The following is a 24,268-nucleotide window of genomic DNA, read 5'->3' as shown; positions in this document are numbered from 1 at the left end:
CCATGCTAAACTGCTGGTTCCGTGGAGGTGGTGTGCGTGAAGTCAAAGTGATGAAGGTGACGGGAGTGGTGGCGTTAGTGGGGAGGATATCTGCGAAATGCGCTGCTTGATCAAACTGACCACACTCCTCGGAGATACCCAAGCATGCTCTTCATCACTTGCTCGCGAAGGTGAAATTAAAGGATTTTTTCCTAACCTTTGATACCTTAGTAGGCCTTTCCACTTCACGTCGTTCCACTCATTAATGGATTCACATCACCAGTTTTTCACATAAGAGCATCTTAATCCAGGTATTCAATGATTTGATGTACTTACTTTGTGGTCCCTTGAGAAAATGTCTTTCTGCTTCACTATCGCTGACAGTTGTGTCTATCGCAAATTTAGTGATAAACCCCCCTATGATCTGATCCAGCCAGTGGTCTACAACCCATGTGATCTTATCTTCAGATGCTTCTAGCCTATGCACCAACTCTAGATTGCACACTATGGGCTGATCAAGCTTGCACCTTCCCTAGCTATCTGCTAGCCTCACGATCTGCTCATACAATTTTGAAGAGAAGGAAGCGAAGAAGATCTCGTGGATTTCCATATATATGTAGCGATCCAACCACCTCTTTTCATATATCTATGGGGTTTTATTTTCCTGTACCACGAACTCGTGAAGCTTCTGATCCAGCCAATCTTCAATTTCCTTCTTTGTAGGGTTCCAGCGTTCCAACATCATACATCCCTTAGGTAGATCCCGATCCTGGAAATGGAACCATTTGTTGGCTTGTTGGGGCCTGACCTAGGTTCAGAAGTGTTTTAGCCAAACAAATCCCGCACTACCAGCCCTTTTGGAAAAAATCTGTAGAGTGCGGACTAAATTCTCACCCGAGGTAGTATGGGAGGGTGCTGGAACCAGGTTTCTACACCGTATGGATGTCTTGATGAGGTCTGGAGAGATCACGAACTGATCTGTGCACTTGCACTACGCGGCACAACTGTCTAGCCCTCACGTAGCTCTGCAACGAGGCACTTCCTAGATTCCTTATTATTATAGTGGTTATTATAGATCTGATCTAATTCTTAGAGTCTTAATCAAGCATTCAATAGTTATAACCAGCGTGTGTAACCATAAATATTAAAGATATGCATAAAACCATAACATAAGAATAAACATACAGATCTGTGACCAAATGCACAATAATTCAGAAACGCTTATCTTTATTAATCTTCTGTTTAGTATAGTCCAATTCTGCCTTGCGCACTCAGCTTCAAGGGTCCGCACACACAACTGCGGACTTTACCGGGCCTTTGCGCACATAGTTGCAGAGCCTACACTAACTACTACCAACCACGACATGGACTTACAGACTCAGAGCACTCTCGCCTTTACAAACCCATAACACTTGTGATCTTCCCCAAAAAGCTACTTCTACCCTTAGAGCCTCACTCTATTTATACATTCCCATGGTCCGCGGACCATGGGTAGGCCGACATATTCTATATTAACTTTACATTATTTTCGAGCGGACAACCCTTTGACCTGACTCATTACAATTCGTGTTCCACGCACTTTGCAGAACTTTTATAGTATCAATACCCAAAATTGTGGGCTTTAAGCTCCAAAACCGTTACGCGTGGGATCCATTGCCCAACACACTCCAACCCCTTTGACATCAACGCCCCATACCCCCATTCCTACTCCCCCTTTGCCACAAAAACCACCTCCCCCATAAGGTCAAGTGTATGGTCAACAGAGTGGACCCAATCCCCTTGTTGATAAGGTTAATCCTCTTTGTGGATAGAGACAGTCCCTCTAGCTAAATGAGTGGGTCTAGAAACTAAAGTGACAATCAACCAAACATCTTCCTATATTATAATTGAAAAGTAGAACGAGAGAGACGACCTACCTCGCTCTGATGCTATTCCGATTTCCTTTATTGAGATCCTCAAACCGCTTGTGTCACGGACTTGTTCCTGCTTGTATCAATGCATATATACCTGTACAAATGATCAAGAGACAACAAAGCATGCCAAAACCAATAGAAAATCTAATAATAACCTACTTAGCTGATCAAGGAATGCCAAGCTAATACATACATCAACATATATATTTTGGGAAGATGAACCAGCAGTTGTATACTATTTAAAGAATAAAGGGGAGCTTACAACCATAGCCATGATGTTGAAAGGCTCTCCTTGAATGGTAATCCAAGTCCAAGAAAAGAAACTCTCCAGACACTCCTTCTCCAACTCTAATGAATAGCCTCTAAGCACAAGCTTAGCATAGGGGTGCAAATGGGCATAGGCAAACAATTCGGGAATGTGAGAGGAGGAATTTATAGGCTAGGAGAGGGAGTTAGGACTTCTCCAAACATAGGATTAGGCCCACATCTCAAGGAGGTAGCTCATAGGGATGAGACCAAGAGGTCAAATTAGGAGGATTAGACCTCATATATGCGAAACCACCTCCAGCTTGCTGATCTAGAAGCTTCTATATCATGAAGCTTCTCCTCCTATTTGGGAAAAATTCCTTTTTGAGACCATCGCGAGTATGCAAGGAACATAGCAATGCCATCACTATCCTAACATGGTGCAACAAGAGATCATCGTAGTTTTGAGATTCATAAGGGAAATGACCCTCATTTTAGGGTTTTGAGAGCTATTTCTTCAAAAAAATCTCCATATATTTTCCAAGGAAAGTTAAAGGAGGGATTTGAGCTGTATACATGGATGAGTATACTGTATAATGATCATGTTTCAGGCACTTCAAGATATGTCACAGGGAATTGTAGGAGGCGTGACAAAATACTGTGTAACACCCCCTAACCCCAAGAAACCGAACAAGGGTAAGGGTAAATAGAACTAGCAATCTCAAGGTAATCAAGGCAACCAGGGTCCTCCACCGAATGCCCCTCAGGGTCCTTAGCCTAATACTGCAACGCAGAAATAGGGAAGTCAACCCAAGAAAAACAAGGGTCTTCGCACAAACAAATCTTGTGCCTATTGCAGCGTATATGGTCATTATACTCATGAGTTCCCCCTTTTACCTCAGATGCATCAATTATAGGAAGCTCAAGCAACTTCTTCGCGAGGATCCCAACCCACCAATCCTCCTCTACCTCTTACTTCATCTCAACAGGTAGTTCTTACCAATCCTTTCCATCGCCAAGGATACATAGCTACCAAACCTACACCAAGTTAGGCAGCTCAACCAACTCCACCATCTAGTCATCATGATTATCATATTCTTATGATGAATTCTAATGAGGTTAATATCAAGCAAGTCAAACTATAGACTCGATCATGCCAACACGAGAAGCCATCAACTAAGTCTGTGACTGAGTCTCAACCTCAAGTTTCCACTGAGCCTCTTTCGTTATCCAATGGTACCTTACAAATCCCTCAGCCCAAGGTCTAGGTTATTCCCAAGATCCCTAAAGGTCCATTACATCAAAATGTTGCTTATACTAAATCCGCCCATACATATTGCATAGTAGATGACTTGGTGGAGTCTCATACTATCATGTCAATGTTGGAAGTCCTCGAGATGTTCCCATCCAAATGGAAAGATTTTCTATCTTCTTTGGGTTTCATGGATCCCCAAGATTATCATATTATTGTCTTTCATGTTGACAAGTCATAACATCCTCCTTACCTTCATCCGTTGCATTTCAAATACCAGTCTCCATTCGAAATGTTATTGTTCAGTGGTGTATCATAGACGAAGGTGCATCCACCTGTGTGATGGTTTCTAGAGTTTGGAAGAAACTTGGTTCCCCTACCCTATCCCGATCCACCATCGCTCTTCGTGCATGGGATGGTCATCCTTCACAACTCCTTGGCTTGTTTCGCAACTACCCAATCACGGTTGCCAAAAAGGTTGTCTTTATTGACATTTAAGTAATTGATGCTCCCGAAGACAATAACATCCTTTTAGATCGTATTTATACCTATTCTATGTTAGCTGTCGGATCTGCAGTTCACCATAATATGTGCTTTCGCAACAATCGAAAGATGATCCCAAAGGCTAGAATTCACCTCAATCCAAGATCTCTTCCATGGCTGAAAATAACACCCTCTCATTCCTCGCCAATGTCTCTATAGGAGTTTTTAAATATTCCACTTTTCTTGGGTCTTATTATGGTACCCCACCTACCCCTTTTAAGCCTAGCTCATTGAGTGTTTGCATGCTCCAAGAATCATAGGCCACCAACAACAGTCTAGTATGTTTTCATAGTAGACATCACCTCCCAAACCTATTATTCCTAACCTAACCCAGCCTTTAGGAACTACTCCACAATTATCATTTCCTTTTGTTGGTGTCTCTCCTAATCTGTTTCTACCCAGAACCATTCCCCTAGCTCTTAACCATCTCATAGCAGTTCCTCCAAGCCATTATCCTTCTGGTCAGATACCGTTTTTATTTCTCCCCTTCAGATTTTATTCTACACCTTTATGGCTATGTTGAGTTTACCCAAAATTACCTTGGGGATCCTAATCTAGTACATCAATCTTTCCACAAACACTCCACTCAATAAACTTAAACCTTACACTTCTTTGACCATGTTCCAACTTGTTTTTCTTACCCATTCCTTTGCTTCAGTTCCACAAAAACTTTAACAAGAACCTACTCCTATTTCCAAAGCATCTGGCGAGGGGAGCAAAGGACAGAAGAATGGAACCAAAGATAAGGAACCCCCAACAACTCTAGCTCCTCCTAAGCCACCAAAGCCTATTCCTCCATGCTCTTTGTGTGATGTTGTTATTCATGCCACCAATAATTGTCCTGAACTCCCTCATCTCAAGAATGTGGTCTCTAACACCTTCCTTGATTCTTACATTCCTAAATTCCATGTCAACTTACTTGATTCATCTAAGAAGAATAAATCATTACGCATGAATCACCCTTGGGATTTGTGTGATAATTATGGCCATTATTATCATTATTGTCTCCGTCTTGAATATTGTCGTGATACACTTAAAGTGCTTCGCGAATTAGAGGTCGCTCATAGTGAGTCCACCTCTCCTCTACCTGTGGATTCTATTCCCACTCCTACACCAGAATAGGAGGTCTCTCAAACACCCATTGTGATCCCTCCCCCTAATGTCGGGATGAAATATAGTACCACTACAATTATCTACCTGTCGTCATCCATGAGATCGATGCATTGGAACTCCCTTGATGTCTCTGATTATAATTCTGTTGAACCTTCTTCGATGAACACCCCATTTCAACATCAGTACATATTCCATCTACTTGTCATATGTATCCCACCCTTGATGATGCATATGTGAACCTTGTCTCTCATGAATATGCCTCGGGTAGCTCTTCTCCATCAAGTGGTTCTTCTTCCTCCCATCCACCCATCTTCCATTCTGATGAAGATACCATGGAAGCTATGACCACTCCTTATTATCCTTGGGATAATATGCACCATCATGCATACTTCCTTCCGCATCAAACCCATGACCAATATGTTATGGAGTCTAAAGACTTCATCCACGATGAGGTCAATTTGTTTAATAACCCCTTATTTCAAAACCATAAATTCGAACCACATCCACCTTATGGCCATTTCATTGACACCCAATGTTTGAGTAAGGGGGCATCCATTTTTTAGAGTCCAGGAGAAGCAATTATCCCCAACCCTCATAGTGAATATGGTAGTGTTGGTTATACTTCCATTATTTTCCCCCATTTACAAGAGCCTCTAGAATCTCATATCACTTTAGATCAATCTTAGGATGATCCACTTACTCATCCCTCCATCCTACCTCAACAACCCAGTCCCTTAGACATTGTTGTTGTTCAACCACCATGTTTTCTAGGTGAGCATCAATTCATTATATTTGAAGCCACTCTTTGGTATCATGACACCATGTATGCGAACCCATAAATTTGGTCCATTTGATTCATCCATTCAGTGCCAAACAAGATTGGTAATAAACCATTTCCTTTCTCTAACTATATCTATCATTTCTTTCCATAAGAAGACCACCATAACATAAATAAATGGTGAACCACTTCATCAAAATGTGTTTGGATTCCACTACTTTAAATACATCCAATATGCCCATATCATGACTAGGGGGTGCATATGCCCCTACATCTGCTCATCATCCTTTGGATCATATCATGCTAGCTGGGCTGAGATGCTCAAATCCCTTATTTGAGAACTTGGCACTCCACAAATGCCTCCTTCTAGGGTCATCATTCCCACCTTTTCATACCCGATTAGTTCTCTCGATCATCACATGCTAAGGAGAAGTATCTCATGCTTAGGGTCATGATAGTCCCTAGCCACCTTCTCACTTGATTAACATAAGTCTGGGCCTAGACTACGCTGTTCTAGGTATGGTCAATTATCCTTTCATTTCTTGGATAGTTTATCCTACCGACCTCTCTGATGAGCCATATACAACACCTATCATAGATGCTTAATACTATCTATTCACAACTTCTACTCTATGTACTTCCACACTTACCATCTAGTCCCCTTATTTGACTTGGTGGGAGGGGATGATCCTAGACCATCTCTAGTAGTTCATTCATGCATTCCTCTTCTTACCTTTATTCTTCATCAGTAACCATCCTTCTAAGAAGCATTAAGTCCATCTTTAGACAAGTAAGGCTGCCTACTTGAAAGTCGTTGATCCAAATTCCGATGATCATTTCCTTTGCTACTATCTCCACAACATTTTGGGCCTTCTCCTCCTCTCTAAATTTTCCACAACTCACTGTGCAAATGCATTGGATTTGGGGGAAAAAGTCCTTTTATAGGAAAAACCCTAGTATTTTTGTCACCCATTGTGACCAAACTGTAGCTCCGTTTGACAAAACGTTAGCTCCATTTGAAACATCTCACCAATTTCTATAATGGGTCTCTCTTTTTTTTGAGTAATTTAACACTTCATCAGGAAGTCATTTTTTCCATGAGGTCTCACTTTACCACCTATTAAAATTAAAATTCTTCATCTAAACCACCCATTTTTTGGTACCACTTTACCTTTACATTGGTTGACTCATGTGTCGATTTTCATCATGAGTAACCATAGTTTACTCTTGTTTTTATGGTACCCTCTTGGGCTTCCCCCCATGGTAGCATCATTGAGTCACCCTTGCTCAAAGCATACAAGATGAGCCAACCTTGTATCAATGGAGTCTGTTTTGAGTCCCCTTGAGTCTAGCTATAGTGTTCCATACATTGTCATGTTGCATCCATCCCATTTTTCATATTTGGCCTCTAGCTGTACTGCTCCATATTTTCTGAAACCTTATTTGAGTCATTGACCACCCCCTCCGAAATCGAGCCAATTTCTGCTAGGTCAACCATGCCATTATGATTTGAGGAGGGAAGTTGCCAGTCTTCCACCCATATTGTTTCCTTTCATCATCATCCCTCGTGTCAGTACATCAGTCGCTCTACTATGATTCCTTGTGCCTTTGTTAAGAATTCCTTATTTCCTTAACTCTAGCAGGCCCTCTTCTGTCGACCTCAACACATTTATTATACATGAGTGGTCGAGAGGGAGGTTTACCTTAGTTCTAGCTTCCATCTTTGTTCAGTGACTCGAATCAAGAAAATGGAATCATAATTTCCCTTTGAATTGGTTTTTTCTCATGTGCTCGACACCAACTCCTTGTCATATGATTGAGATTTGTATAATTGATGGTTCAGTGATCTAGACAATTATCGCAGTGATTCCCGGGTGTGTGTGAGATGTTTTAGACCTCATGAGGAGGTGGACCATGAGGTAACCCCCCACATGCCCAAATGACCAGAAATGTTGATCGAGCCTCAGATGCAATTCCGCAGATGTGATGGTTTTGATTTCCACTGCTCATAGTGCCCACAACATGCATGTCTTCTTCAGATGATCCATTTAGATTTTCAGATCCCTTTCCTATTCCACAAGTATTATTTGGTTGCAATCTCCCCTCACCATGTCAAATTGAGGGGAATTATGTCTCATGTACTCAGATGTTATTGTATTCAAACATGGCCTATGCTTTTCCAGGCGCATTATGTATATGGGATCCATTGTATTATTTCCTCACCCATTGATGCAAGTGTATCATGTATCATGTACTTTGTAGCTCAATCCCACATTGTTGGGCTCATCATTATTATTTGTACGTATTTATCTCGACAGGATTTGGGATGCCTCCCCCGCCTAATTTGAGATCATGTACTCCCACATAAAAGGAGACTTCTATTAGTTTAATAGGTCTCACCCCCTCCATTATTTGTTCATTCTTGCATTTCTTCAGTTCTTTCTCTCTATCTTTGACTCCCCTTTGGTGTCTCGTGGAAGTATAACCTACAACATATTTCAATCATACGATTTGATCCTAACACTCATACCTTGGGGGGCAATCCGTTATCACCAAAAAATGATAACCTAGCCATTTCTAACTAGGTGGATCGAAATACACCATGTACGATTAATTTTACCATAGTAAAATCACTTTTACCATGGAAAATAATTTAGTAAACCACTTTTATTAAATTATTTTCTGATTTGAATAAAAAACCCATGAGAATAATTAGATAAATCATTATTTATTTAATTTTCTCTAGGAATAAATATTAAATCATTGTTTAAATAATTATTCCTTGTCACATTTGACTAAATCCTAAGTCCCTATTCATTTATTATTCCCTATTTTTGTTATTGGAATAATTGTTAAACCATTATTTAATAATTATTTCAATTTCACACCATTCTTAATCCTTGCGAATAATTAATAAACCATTTTATTTGTTAATTATATATAAATAAATATATTTGACCATTTTAAATAACTTTTCACTCTCCAATAAATATAATAATGTATTCCAAGCGGTTAGATCTTGATTTGGTCAATATTATTTTATTATTCTCCATTTTCGAGATTAACTCAATACTTATTCTACAAGGTATGAGTGTTAGGATCAAATCGTATGAATGAAATGTGTTGTAGGTTATACTTCCAGGTATGAGTTAATCTCCTTTTTGTAGATCTCCTTCACTAGGTGTTTTAAATAAAGAATTTATTTAATTAAATTATTTCCATTCATGTTATTGCATTGGATATCCTTACTGTTTTTTTCTATTATAGATCAAATATTTTTTTGTTGCAGGTTTTTTCATTTTTATTGCAGATATGAATTGTAAGTAGCCATCAAATTGTTGTTAGAATCACTTGTCACCTAGTGACTTAAGTGATGATTTTTTTATACACCTTCCAAAAAATTTCACACTAACAATTAGATAATTCTACATAGGGTCGTAGATATTTGGCTTGTGTTCATTTTATGTGTAGGTTCAAATTATAGCAATCAGAGCTATGATTGGAGCTTACAAGATGAGAGGAGAGAAGAGCTTGCAACAAATCACAAGTAAGCATATTTCCATTCTCCAATTATCCTAAGTGGAACTTTATATTCTTTGCTTTTCATTGTTCTAGACTAGACCACTAGGTCTAGGGAAGATACTTCTATCCACAACAGAAAATTCTACATAACAAATTGGTGACCACACTAGGGATTGATTCATTCCCTTAGTGTTTTCCTTGACCTCAGCCCTTGTTAAACCTCTTGAACATACCTCTAGTGCCTCACTCAGTCTAAATTGACCCTAGGAAGACATTTCATTGAGCTGTATTTGATTTTTTGTGTCAGAAACTGGCTTTCCCTTGACCATCACTCCCTCTGGTCTACCAATACAGCATTGCAGTGCACTCGAGCCTTCTCTTCACCTGCGTTACAGAGCATCGGTAACTTATCTGCACCTACACTGACCCATGTTTCATGCAAAATATTGCCTTTTTATGATTTTCTCTCTAATTAACTTGGTTCCAGTTGGTCCTCCTTGTGTCCTTGAGAGTATTTTGGTCTCTTAGAAGCCTCCATCTTGTTTTCTTTTGGTTTTGAGTGCCTTTGATAAGAATTTGTTTAGAATTTGCTTTATTCTTGTCATTACATCATTAGCAAACAGATTACTTGATCATTGAGTTTCTTAAATTAATTGGTGTTTCAGTCATCATTCTGAATAGCTCATTTTATATTTTATTAGGAAAATCTCTTAGTTTTCATCTGAAAATTAAATGGAATTGAAAAAAAATCTTATGCATCATACATTGCATCTAGGATTTTGTATGTGAAATTGTAATTAGGAACAACTGCATTAGGGGAATTGCTTAACAATCTTGTTTGTCACATCTTGTATGTTGCATATTCTTTGCTATGTTCCCTCCTAAACATAGATTTTCATTGAAAATAAATGTTTCATTTCATCATGCTAGCTTGCATTTTAGGATATTCAAGTGAAATTTGTGGTCATCCTTAAAAATTGAAACTTGCTTCAAGATAAAATTTAAAATTTATGGAATCAATCTCAAAGAGTATTTCTAACATTAATGCAAACATCTAGAGATCTAGGCTAGAGATGTGTTTCAACATCTATAAACATAGGAGATGCCATTTTTTTCCAGCATTATATTCCGAGGGTGATATATCCTTCCACGAACATAAGTGTATCAAACCATTCTCCACATACCTCTAGTAAATTGGATGGCACTCCATGCATGAAAAGTATAAGAGAACACTCTCATCGAATGATTACACATTAGGTAGCACTAACAAGGAATGCACTTCCATGTACCATTGAGTATATTTTGGAAGTCCACCATAGATTTCTATCCCCACCATAGGTAATTGAGTCATATGCCTTGTACAATGTGATACACCCAACACAACATTCGAGGAGTTTTACCTGCCCGTATGTAAATACTTGGTTCTCCAAGGTTGTATATTGCAATTCATAGTTACTTGGTAGAAAACATTCCTCGTTACCCTTTTATATTTTTATTTTGTGTCTTTAATTTCTAAAATTAACTAATTGAGTCGAGAACAACATCCTCATCGTGGAACAACTTCTTAGTGGATCTTAGGTTGAGAGTAATGGTGATAGTTATCGAGTCTTCCAATCAACGAAACCCCTATGATAGGAATCCTGATCATTTTCCTTCTTTTAGAAATATTGGTGTTCCTTATAAGGCAATGTTGTCCCTTCCTGGATTTACCATTGGTTTATCAGTTTGGTTATTTTCGACCTCCTTGGTTCCTAATGTCCAAAGTGATCCTCAACAAAGTTCTCCTCCACCTAAACAAATTAAATCTCAAGTTGATTATCAAGTTGACCCTTTGCCTTGTTCACCTATTGTTTCTTCATCCCTTTCTTCCTCCTCACTTGGTGAAAGTATTAATTCTAGTAGCGAAGAAGCTAAGCAGAAGAAGAAGAAGAGAACAAAGAGGAATAAGAAAAATAAGCAGGGGGAACCCAATAACCATTGCTACCAATGCAACTAGTATAGAGGAATCTTCCAATCAGCGCCACAAAGTTAAATTCCCTTGCATGCTTTGTAAGGGTAACCACCTTCTTACATATTTTCCTAGTATTCGCAAGGTATTAGCAGTGTGGTTCACAGGTTCACATCAGCCTTTGTCATCATCTTTTGGAGATCATGCTAGTGAAAAAACATCAACTAATGATCATAAGGTTCAAGGAAAGATAGGTAACGTTAAGTTTCAGTATAGCTTATGTGAAGGGAATCATCCTATTCATATTTTTCCTTATATGGATGAAGCATCAAAAGTGTTGGAAAAGCTTACAACTTCTCAACCTCGTCTTCTGGCTGGTTATCGAAAGCTTTCCCCTAATTATCCCCTAGTTGGTCGAGTGATTGATCATAATCCATCTCTACTAAATCCCAATCTCTCTTAATGTGAATCCCATGAGTATTTTTTCGACAAACCTTTTTTTGAGAAAATGGTTGACTCGATTCCACCTTCAGTTTATCATACGTTTCTCGTAGAGTGTGAACTCCATACTACTCAAGTCCTTCTCGCTTCTTAATATTCCAATGGATTGGTGGGAAATCCACCCATTCCCATGACATAGTGGGGGAATCATCTCGTTCCCACAGTATAGGGGAGAAGTTATCATGTTCCCATAGAATAAGGGGGTAGTTATCCTATTCCCATGACACCCCCTAGAAGTAGTATGGTCACTTCCTTTGATTGGAGTCAACTAGTAGGATATCATATTTGGTGGTATGGTTGCATGTGTAAGGGACAATCATTCAAATCCTGTAACGATCTCCTCAAGAACAGGTGGAAGTTCTTCATCTATTTCCCTTGGAATTTCAGTCATCTGCCTCCAAACTTAGATATTCCACAAAAAAAACCCGAATTGCTACTTTTACCTGGAAAATAGCAGAACATCACTTAATGGAAATGAAAGAAAACAAGGCTCCAACTTATAATTTAGTGGGTCCGCTCAGGCTGTTATCTAGCACACATTTCTCTGAGCAATCACCATCGGATCACGAACCAATGAACCGTCCTCATCGCTAGAATTTAACGAGGGTTTAAGCCTGTTGAATAAGCCTTCATCGCAACTGATTTAGAATTAAGTCTCATGCACTTAAACCACACGATATGCATCCAATCACTCATAAATGGATGACCCGATCATCTCCAGACTTCAACTCAATTAAATCTCGGTTCATAACTTCATCGAGTCTATTTTCTGGAAACCACTTCCAATTTTGAGTCTGCACGAGAATCCACTTACCACCCTTCGAAAATCGCTCTTCCATTTAACGCCTGCACTTTTTAACCACGTGATGGCCATAGATCTAACGGTTCTGTCGATCGGATAGTTCTAGGTTCCTTTCTTAGGCTTTCTCGGTTTTTATCAAGTTTTTCCTTAGTTCCGCCAAGTATTGGCCTCCCGCCAAGTTTAGAATGCGTTAAACTATATTTCTTTTAAACATATCCCGATTATCCAAACACACAGAAATAGAGTTTTAATCATGATAACACAAAGTTATATTATCAGCCTCGAATTCTAAAGGCCAAATTGGAAATTAACAATACACAGAGATATTTCGAAGGAATCTAAACCTTCGTGATTTAACCTTTCATGCAAAAAATACAAAGAGAAACAAAGATATGCCAATTCTTTTACAGTCTAATTCCCCATAACCAAAATCCAGCCAAATCCTCTTACAATAGTTCAAAACTTACATAAATACTTTACATCCAACAATATGATCCTCAATCAATGGATCAAATCTATCTAATCCTAGATAAATACCTAAACCTCTTGATTTTATCCTCAAGAATCTCAACTAAGTATGAACTACTTGAATTAATTACAAAATAATTCAAATACCTATATTGTAGCTCAATTCCTATCTAGAAAACTTTGTAAATTGACAGCGAAAGGATCCCACTCCTTTTCTTGTAAACTTTTTTTTTGAATTTTTGGAATAAAATGATGCCTTTTGTCTTTAAGCCTCATGCTCCTGCATCAAAATACTGAGGACAAAATTATTCATGGGCTCCTATCCATGAGCTCTCCTACAGAACGACCCAATTTCTATAGCATGGTTTCTGTCACCTAGGTAGCATCAACAATTAGTTGATCTTTCCACTTGACCAAGTACTGAAAATACTCTTGTCCCCTTGCTTTCTTAAACACTCTTTTATCCAATATCTTCTCTGGTTGCTATGCCTTTGCTGTATAGAAATGTTTTACCCAATCCACCTCTTGTTCTTCCTTGTCTTCAGCTATGTCATCTCCCTATCCCTTTTCATACCAGTACAAATCAACAACATTGAAAATTGGAGATATTCCAATACCAGGGGGTAACTCAATGTAACGACCCGTCTATAAAAGTTAAGAAATAATAAAAATAATTAACTAATATAAAGTTCTAAACTTTATATTAAAATAAATACGAATAAATTTCATATTTAAAACATTAATATAAATCAAACCTTATATTAAAATACAAAGCAAACTTTATAAATTTAAAATTAAACTTTAAACCAAAATAAATGAAACCAAACTTTATAAACTTATATAAATAGTGTAATACGTTTTAAAAGGGAAAACAATATAGTAATAATAACAGATTGATAAAGCGTGAATGGTCATTACAAATATCTGATGGTCTGAAATGCATGCATCGGCGTGGCGAGAGGAAGGAAGGTGGTGGCTGCAGGTGGGAGGCGGCCACCGCCAAGCCCGCAGTTATAAAACCCCGGAACTGAGCTAAGAGAGGGGGTTGAGCAACGGAGGTAAAAACCAGGGTGAGGAATTCAGAAAGGAAGAAGGTCTATCATTGGAATAGCTTTAATTAGTCTCAGGTTCTGGGCACGGGGGACAGTGAGCTTCTGCAACGAGCTTACTGGATTGAGCAGCCAGGCTCTGCTCAGTCTGGCTGGGTGGAATTGGTCTCCCAGGTAATTGGAGCAGCGCAGCTATAGGCAACATCATCGGCAGCAGTTCAGGTAGCAGTTCAGGTAGGTACTTGCTTTAAAATTCTTATTGTATCTGTATTTCAGTTTTTCAGTTCTTACTATATCTGCATTTCAATTTTTCAATTCTTACACTCAATTTCATATACATTTGAAGAAAATTTCCATAAAACTCTGCATGGTCCAATATTCTTGAATATTAATTTGTTATACTCCCTTTTTGGAAATCTTTCCTTCCTTAGGTGTGCCAAAAACAAATCTCCAACCTCAAAATTTACTTCCGTCTTCATCAAATCTACTATGTTCTTGTAATTTTTGTTGCTATCCTGTAGCTGTTGTTTTACCTGTTCATGAACTGCTTGAATCTCTGAAGAAAAATCTTCTCCTAGAGCACTCCTCATTTCAACTTTACCCAAATCTCTCGATTCAAACACTCCTCTTGGGTGCATTCCATAAACTATATGGAATGGACTTTGTCCTATACTCCTATTAGAAGAATCTTTATAAACATACTCAGCCTGTGCCAAAACTTGATCCCACTATTTTGGATGTTCACATGCAAGGCTTCTCAGAAGATTACCCAAGCTTCTGTTCACAACTTTAGTCTACTCATTAGTTTGAGGATGATAAGCAGAACTAAAACTCAGTTTAGTGCCTATCTTCTTCCACAAAGTCCTCCAAAAATGACCGACAAATCTGGTATCTCTGTCTGAAACAATTCTCTTAGGTAACCCATGCAACCTTACAATTTCCTTAAAAACCAAGTTAGCAACATGAGTAGCATCACTGGTTTTATAACATGGAATAAAATGTGCCATTTTTGGAAACCTTTCAACTACTACATAAATTGAATCATGTCCCCTTTGAGTTTTTGGCAAACCCAAAACAAAGTCCATACTTACCATATCCCAAGGCCTATCTGGAATAGGTAATGGAACATAAAAACCTGTGTTTTAGCTCCTTCCTTTTGCATACTGACAAACTTTACAATTCTTCACATACTTTTCTACTCCAGCTCCCATCTTCGGCCAGAAATAAAACCGATTCAACTACCCATAAGTCTTGTCTACACCAAAACGTCCTCCAAGTCCACCACTATCTTTCTCCTTGATAAAATTTTCTCTCATAGAATAATTTGGTATGCACAACTAATTTCTTTTAAATAAAAGTCCTTCTTGCACAAAATAATATAGCCACTTACTTCTGTCTAACAAAATAGGATTTCTACAAGCCTCAAATGCCTCTTTAAAATCTAGATCTTTCTTATGTAATTCCTTAAGAAAATCAAAACCTAACACTTGAATTTGACTTTCTTGCACCAAAATGCTTTTTCTACTTAAGGCATCTGCTAAATTGTTTGATTGACCAGTTATATGTTTTAACACAAAATTAAAACTTTGAAGGTATGCTACCCATTTTTCATGCTTCTGGTTAAGCTTTGCCTGTTGCATAATGTATTGTAATGCATCATTATCTGAATACAATATGAACTCCTTAAACATCAAGTAATGTCTCCACTTCTTCAAAGACTGCACCAGTGCATAAAATGCCTTATCATAAGAAGAATATTTCTTCTTTGACTCATTCAATTTTTCACTGAAATAAGCTATAGGTCTGTCCTCCTGACTTAAAACAACTCCAATGGCTTCTCCACTGGCATCACACTTTACTTGAAAAGGTTTATTAAAATCAGGAAAAATCAAAATAGGTTTCTCAGTAATCATTCTCTTCAATAGTTGGAAGTTCCTTTTTGCTTCAACAATCCATTTAAAAGGTTTTTTGTCCTTTATAGTATCAATAATAGAACCATTGATCTTACTAAAATTCCTTATGGATTTCCTATAAAAACTAGCAAGACCGTGAAAAATTCTTACCTCAAAGACAATTTTTGGTGAAGGCCACTCCATGATTGCCTTTATCTTCTCAGGATCCATCTTTAACCCCTCAGAAGAAATAGCAGAACCCAAATACACCAACTCCTCCTTCATGAATAAGCATTTCTTTAAATTTAATAGTAATTTCTCTTGTTGTAGCCTTTGTAAAACATAATTTAGATGTCTCACATGCTCCTCTTTTGATTTGTTGTAAACTGATATATCATATAGATATACTATTACAAATTTATCTATAAATTCTTTCAAAACTTCATTCATGAGTCTCATAAATGTACTGGGAGCATTTGAAAACCCAAAAGGCATTACCATCCATTCATACAATCCTTCATTTGTCTTAAAAGTAGTTTTCCACTCATCTCCCTCTCTAATTATGATTTGATGATAACCACTTTTTAAATCTATCCTTGTAAAATATCTTTCTCCACTCAAACAATCCATCAAATCTTCAATTCTAGGTAAAGGAAATATGTACTTGATTGTTATCTTGTTGATTGCTCTTGAATCAATGCACATTCTCCAACCTCCATCTTTATTTGGGCTCAACACTATGGCACTACACAAGGACTCAAACTCTCTCTAATTAGTCCCTTGTCTAACAGTTCCTGAACCTGTTTCCTAATTTCTTCATTCTCTATGGGAGTCATCCTATAAGCTGCTTTATTACGTATATTTTCTCCTGGAATCAAATCTATATGATGGCTGATTTTTCTAATGGGTGGTAACTCATCATGAAAATCATCTACAATGATATCGGAGTAATTGTCCAGCATCTCTTGAATTTCAATTGGTAAATCAGAAACCTTTCTGGAAGTAATTATTACCTTGGTTTCGCAAACCAATGCAAAACTTACCCCATCTTCTTCAATCTATTGCAAGTACTCCTTTCCACTTAGCAAAAGGGTCTTTGGATCAGGTTTCTTCGATACATCCTCTTCTTCCATAGGCAACAATGTATGATTGACACCATATTTACTAAATTTATATGTGTTCTTCTTTCCATCATGCATAGCTCCTCTTTCATACTGCCAAGGCCTTCCCAACAATATGTGGCACACATCCATAGGCATCACATCACATAGAATTTTATCTCTGTATTTTCCTAATTAAAACTCCACTTCACACTGCTCATTCACTATCAACTGATACCCCTTTTGAAGCCATGACACCTTGCAAGGTGTTGGGTGTTTCTTTGTCTTCAATTTCAACTTCTCCACCACTTCTGTGGAGACCAAATTATCTGTACTACCACTATCAATTATCATTTGACAACACTTCCCTTGAACCTTGCACACAATCCTGAACAAGGTTTTCCTCTATGCTGGTTCAACAATTTCCTTAGCTGGTTTTAGTAAAACTTTGTTAACTACCAAAGACTCTCCCTTCTCTGGTACATTTTCTTCTTCTATTACCTTTGCTGCTTCCTCTTCAGTCTTAGCAACAATTGCATTCCTTTGATTCATTCCTATGTTTTCTAGGCACTCATAGGCTCTGTGTCCCAATTTGTTATATCTGTAACATCTAGCTTCTCTTCCTCTACCTCTACCTCCTCTTCCCCTAGAAAAACTCCCTTTGCCACTTGCATCACCTCCTGCATGTGCATGCTGACTTGAGCTACTGCTAGCTCCATGTCTAGGTGTTGTAGAACTTCCTCTACCACCTTGACTTCCCCTTCCTTGAAAAGTACCTCTGTTTTTGGTAGACTGCTTCCTCATGAGTTTTTCTTCAACCTTCAATACCATCTGATAAGCCTCTTCTACTATTTTAGGAGACAGTACACTTATCTCATCTTGGATCTCCATTCTGAGACCATTCACATATCTTGCAACCTTCTCATCTATATCTTGGATTCATCCTGCTCTTATACTTGCTTTGTAGAATTCCTCTGTGTATTCCTTTACTGTCATGGACCTCTGTCTAAGATTCTTCATCTGTCTAAATAATGTTTGCTCATAATCACTTGGAAAAAACTTACTTTTCAGCTTCGCCACCATTCTGTTCCAATTCTTAATTCGCTATTTACCAAGTCTTCTTATTTCTGCCTGCACTCCATCCCAGCAAAGTGCTGCATGTCCTTTCAATTTTGTGATAGCAAACTTCACCTTCTTTCTTTATTTTGTTTCTTCATAGTCAAAGAATTTATCCATGTCATTAATCCAGTCTATCAATTCTTCGGGGCTCAAGCTTCCTGTATAGATTGAAACTTCAAGTCTAGGCTTAGATGTGGATCTCAATACTGACTTAAAGAATATAATTTTAGGAGTTACATCTGTAGGTTCCTCATCTTTTGCAGCTCCAACTTCAGGTTCACTGAAATCTCCAGCATCTACATCACTTCCCATTTCCATTGCTTCCAATCTCGCTTGCATCTGTTACATAACTTCCAACACTTCATCATTTGCAACTAGTCTTCCTCTTCTTCGACCACCACCTCTTCCTCCAACTCTGAAAGCCATATGGGATTTATTTTTCTGATCCTTGAGATCCTGTTCAGTGTCAGTAGGTAGCTCTAATACCAAAAATGATGGTCTGGTTGTAGGTGTAAGGGATAATCGTTCAAATCCTGTAACGATCTCCTCAAGTGCGGGTGGAAGTTCTTCCTCTATTTCCCTTGGAATTTCAGTAATCGACCTCCAAACTTAGATATTCCACTAAAAAAAACCGAATTTCTACTTTTACATGGAAAATAGTAGAACTTCACTTACTGGAACCGAAAGAAAACAAGGCTCCAACTTATAATTTCTCGGGTCTTCTTAGGCCATTAGCTAGAACACATTTCTCCGCGTGATCACCATCGAATCATGAACCAATGAATGGTCCCAATTATCGGAATTTAACGAGGGTTTAAGCCCATTGAATAAACCTTCATCACGTCTGATTTAGAATTAAGTCTCATGCACTTAAACCACGCGATATGCATCCGATTGCTCTTAAACAGATGGCCTGATCATCTTCAGACTTCAACTTAGTTAAATTTCGATTCATAACTTCATCGGGTCCATTTCCTAGAAATCACTTCCAGTTTTGAGGCTGCCCGAGAATCCACTTACCACCCTTGGAAACCCACCCTTCCATTTAACGCCTGTGCTTTTTAACCACACAATGGTCGTAGATCTAACGGTTCTATCGATCAGACGGTTCCACCAAGTATTGGCCTCCCGCCAAGTTTAGACTATGCTAAACTATTTTTCTTTTAAACATATCCTAATTATCCAAACACACAGAAATAGATTTTTAATCATGATAACACAAAGTTATATTATCAGCCTCGAATTCTAAAGGCCAAATTGGAAATTAACAATACATAGAGATATTTCGAAGGAATCTAAACCTCCAGGATTTAACCTTTCATGCACAAAATACACAGAGATATAGAGATATGCCAATTCTTTTACAATCTAATTCCCCGTAACCAAAATGTAGTCAAATCCTCTTTCAATAGTTCAAAACTTACATAAATACTTTACATCTAACAATCTGATCCTCAATCAATGGATCGAATCTATCTAATCCTAGATAAATACCTAAAATACTTGATTTTCTCCTTGAGAATCTTAGCTAAGTCTGAACTACTTGAAATAATTACAAAATCATTCAAATACATATATAGCTCAATTCCTATCTAGAAAACTTTGTAAATTGACAGCTAAAGGATCCCACTCCTTTGCTTGTAAATTTTTTTTTGGATTTTTGGAATAAAATAAAGCCTTTTGGCTTTAAGCTCATGCTCCTGCATCAATCTTCCTCCTGATGTACCCTTACAGATCATAGTACATGCTTATAATATTGTTGTGCCTAACATAGTCATAGACAAAGGTGCATATGTTAGTATTATGTCCTCAACTATTTGGAAAGCTTTTGGTTCTTTGCAACTTGTGCCCATTACCAGAATTTGTTGGCTTTTAATAAAGGAACCATTCAACCATTAGGGATACTTCCTGATTTCCCTATTACTTTGGGAGGAAAGACTGTATATACAAATTTAATGGTATTCCAAGGCCCTTCGGATTTTAATTTACTCCTTGGGCGTGACTATGTTTATGACATGGGAGCTCTTGTATCTTCACTCTTACATGTGATGTGTTTCCCGCATGAAGTGAGAATTGTGGCCATTGACCAACTTTCATTCATTGGTCCTAATTTGACTCTCAATCAACCAACTTCCCTAAATGGTTCTTATATGCAACTGGTATCTTCTCTGCCACATATTAATTATGTGGTCACATGTTATATGCTTTCCTCTACTAATTATCTAGTAGGTGATGTAGTGCATCATTTACTGGGGGAATTGGAGCCTAATATTTCCATTAGATCCCTTAATATGTATCCCTTCCAAAGTGTTATCCTCCCATTTGATGAGAATATCTTGGAGGCGATGGCCTCATGGAGGTCATGATCAAGTTTCTCGTCGCGGAGTTCCTTATCTTCTGTCAAGCTTATTAAAAAAAAAGAAATAAGGTTTCCAGACAAGAGTTCCTTTCTTGTGTAAAGCTCGTTAAAAAATGAAACAAGGTCCCTGAGCAGAGTTATTGTTCTTGTGTCAAGCTTGTTAAAAAATGAAACAAACTGTATGAGAAGAGTTCCTTGTCTTATGTCAAGCTCGTTAAAAAATGAAACAAGGTTCTTGGAGCACAATTCCTTTTCTTGAGTCAAGGTCATTAAAAAATGAAACAAAGTCCCTTGAACATAGTTCTTTTCCTATGTCAAGCTCGTTAAAAAATGAAACATATCCCCTTCAAATTTGAGCATTTGATTAGATCTTGTAAATTCTCAGTTGTTTCTTCTATTTGATCTCGTAAATGAACTTTCATTCCATCCACCCAATAACTAGCATTTTACTTAGGTGAATAAAATGAATATTGGGGGATATGTCCTTAGAATTGAGTTATTATGTTGGGGTCATGCAAACTTATGTCAAGAAATTTTTTTCCTTTTTTCAAGCTTATGTAAAAATGAAACCATTAATCTCCTATCCTTTATGATTGCTAATTTTATCACCCTGTTTTTGTTAGATTATCCTTGGTTTTCTCATTCCATCGCAACCATCTTCTTGGCCGATCATAAACTTTCACTTGGAGTTTTTCCCTTGCTTGGGGAAAAACTGTGATGAGTTCTCTTATCAGCCAACCTCTTGACCTCTTAATGTTTTGAGCAGTTCCATCATGACCGGAACTAGTTTCTACCTCTTTGTACCACTCATTCCTCCAGGAGGATTCCTCTTTCAAATTATTTCAGACTCCCTAAACATGAAAATATTGTCGAGCACTTTTATTTTTAAACTCGTTAAAGTAAATGAAAATACGTCTACTCAGTATAATTTTAACCCCTATCCAGACTGAGAGAGATTATTTATGAAAAAGGAATACCTTAGTCGAACATGGCAAAGAGGTTCGCTTGAGTGTCATGTTCTGCCTTTTCTGACTCAAGGGACTGCTTATTAAAAGGAACCTTTGGATTTTTCTTTTTTCCTTTTTTTCAAACTCTCTAAACATTAAAAATATGTCGAGTTAAACCTTCGTTGGACTTGTAAAAATATCAAACAATGAAGGACTCATCGAACATGACGAGACCGAACCACTCCTTCTTAGGTTTCATTAAAGATACTCGAATATATTCATCTGAATGATGAACTTATAGATCAATAATATGTTATCCTCCTCAAGATTTAAAACAAAATAAAGAGGTATTGACCAAAAATGGTTGGGGAAATTTGGAAAATTTGGTACTCCACCTATTAATGGAAACGAGTCACTCTTGAACATGACACTCTTCCACTTCATATTCATGGTTGTTGGGTTTGGAAATCTGCTTGTCTTTTGGTTCATCACACCATTTCAAAGCCTTCGTTTTCGGTTTTGGGTCAATGTTGTAAACTCCATTCAATGTCACCGATGTGTTCAAGAGAAGTGATTTAGTTGATATCTTCTATGATACTCTTAAGCCTTCATTCCATGTCTTTCGGCCCTGAACCAAATCCACATCAACATCATTATGTTTGAAATCATGATACTCATTTCGTGCTGTTGAGGGGGATATATCAAGGCCCTCCTACAATGGGTCACTTCCTATCAACATCAGCTAATTATCTAGGAATTTGACTTAGAAACTCTTCCTTGAGTACCTTAGGGCTTGCATACATAAATGGAAAGTTTAGTCACTCTTGACAATAGGTCTTCATCATTGGCCTTGGACCAACAAATTTTGTGTGGTGTTCGACTTTAACTCATTCATTCACACCATAAAGATTGTACTATAGTACCTTGAGATCCATTAACACCATCGGTGCTTTATCTCACATCTATAAACAACTTACGTCATTTGTCGATAATCCGATGGTGTCTACCATATTCTACTATAACTCCTTTAATCACATGGTTAGATTTGTACATTAGATGATTGAGTGAACGAGATAGAAGACCTCAGATCTAGTTTCATTCATCTGGGTTGCAATTTCAGGATTAAAGCAATATTACAAAGCATGAAGGGTATGATCATACAAAATTCCATCCAAGAATGGATCCACACTCCATCATTAGTAGACATGACTTCTTGATCATTGTACATGTAATGTTAGATTATGTGCTGAGCATGGGTATACCTCCCTCAACAAAGAAATCATGATGAAAATGTATTGTAATATATAATAATCTCACAAGTTGTTCTTGATCCGACCTTGTCACAAAGTAAAGCACTTCATTCATTAGCCATTGTTTCTCTCTTTGTGCTTTAGGGGGGAATCTATTATAGGACATTTTGTCTCATCTGGTCAATAGGCCAACAAACTGGATCAATCAACATCCATAAACACCTAGTCATCATCCCTACACAAATCCATAAGCATGATTGTTCCAAATCCCTGCGTTTCTGGGTCTAGCTACATCATTTCAGTTATTTTAAGGCCCAGTGCACCCTAGTCCTTTAGGGACCTACATTTAGCAACAGGTTTTCTAGTTCTACACCAACACTGATAAATAGTAGGTTATCCCTTGTTGGGGGTGCACTGATTCTAGAAATTTAGGAAGAATATAAATAATCCTAAAGCCTTCTATTCTAGAAGCTTCTAGGAGTTGTTTAAACCATTTACCTTGGATAAGAACTTCAGATCCTATATGATCCTACCTTGGAAATTTCACCTCTTATCCCTTGAGATTATCCTCCCATCAAGAGTGATTCTCATGCCTAGATTGGTAAATGGATAAGAATTACTAAACTACCACACTATCCTATATATCTATAGCCATCTACAACATTGTGGTTGGCTTCTCAAGACTAATCTTACCCTCATGTTGTTGCTTTTAACCTAAGAGAGTGATAATTTCCATGCATTAGGGTGACATTGAGGTCTTGCTTTGTGACAAGGAAGGATAATTCAACTTGGGGAGATCTCTACAAGATCAATTTCCATTTTTGGTTGTAAACTCTCCTCTTCTCATATTAATACAAACAATATATCGTTTTCCTATATGCATTATGTTATGTTTACATTCATATATTTCAATCCTATGCTAATCCATTGAATAGAGTGATTGGATAATTCTACATAGATGTTGTACATATTTGTCTTGTGTTGATTCTAATCCATTGTGTTATGATAATTCATTGTGCAAGTTCTAATTATAGCAATTGGAGCTATGATTGGATATTACAAGCTGAGAGGAGTGAAGAGCTTACGATGAATCACAAGTAAGAATCTTTCCATTCTCCAATTTCTCTAAGGGAAACTTTATATTCATTTCTTTCTATTGTTCTAAACCAGGCCACTAGGTCTAGGGAAGATACTTTTGTCCGTAGTTGTAAATTCCGCATAACATATCTTTTGTAGAATCAGATTTATATTCATTATGGAGTCATGACAAAAAATCAGCAAGCACATTTTTATTTCCAAGATTATCAATAATAGTAATTTCAAATTATTGAAAAAGAAGAAACCATCTAGTGACTCTACCATGAGTGATAGGCTTTCTCATAAGATATTGGATGGTCGAGTGATCAGTATGCACAAACACAGGGTATCCAGCAATGCATTAGTGAATTTTTTTGGTGGCATGGATTACAAAAGGGAATCCATTTTCT

The sequence above is a fragment of the Pinus tabuliformis genome, chromosome 3_1 (assembly GCF_031772625.1).
Source record: "Pinus tabuliformis cultivar Carrire ecotype Pingquan chromosome 3_1, CPIR1, whole genome shotgun sequence".
Lineage (NCBI taxonomy): Eukaryota > Viridiplantae > Streptophyta > Pinopsida > Pinales > Pinaceae > Pinus > Pinus tabuliformis.
Note: the sequence above shows the minus strand (reverse complement) of the source record.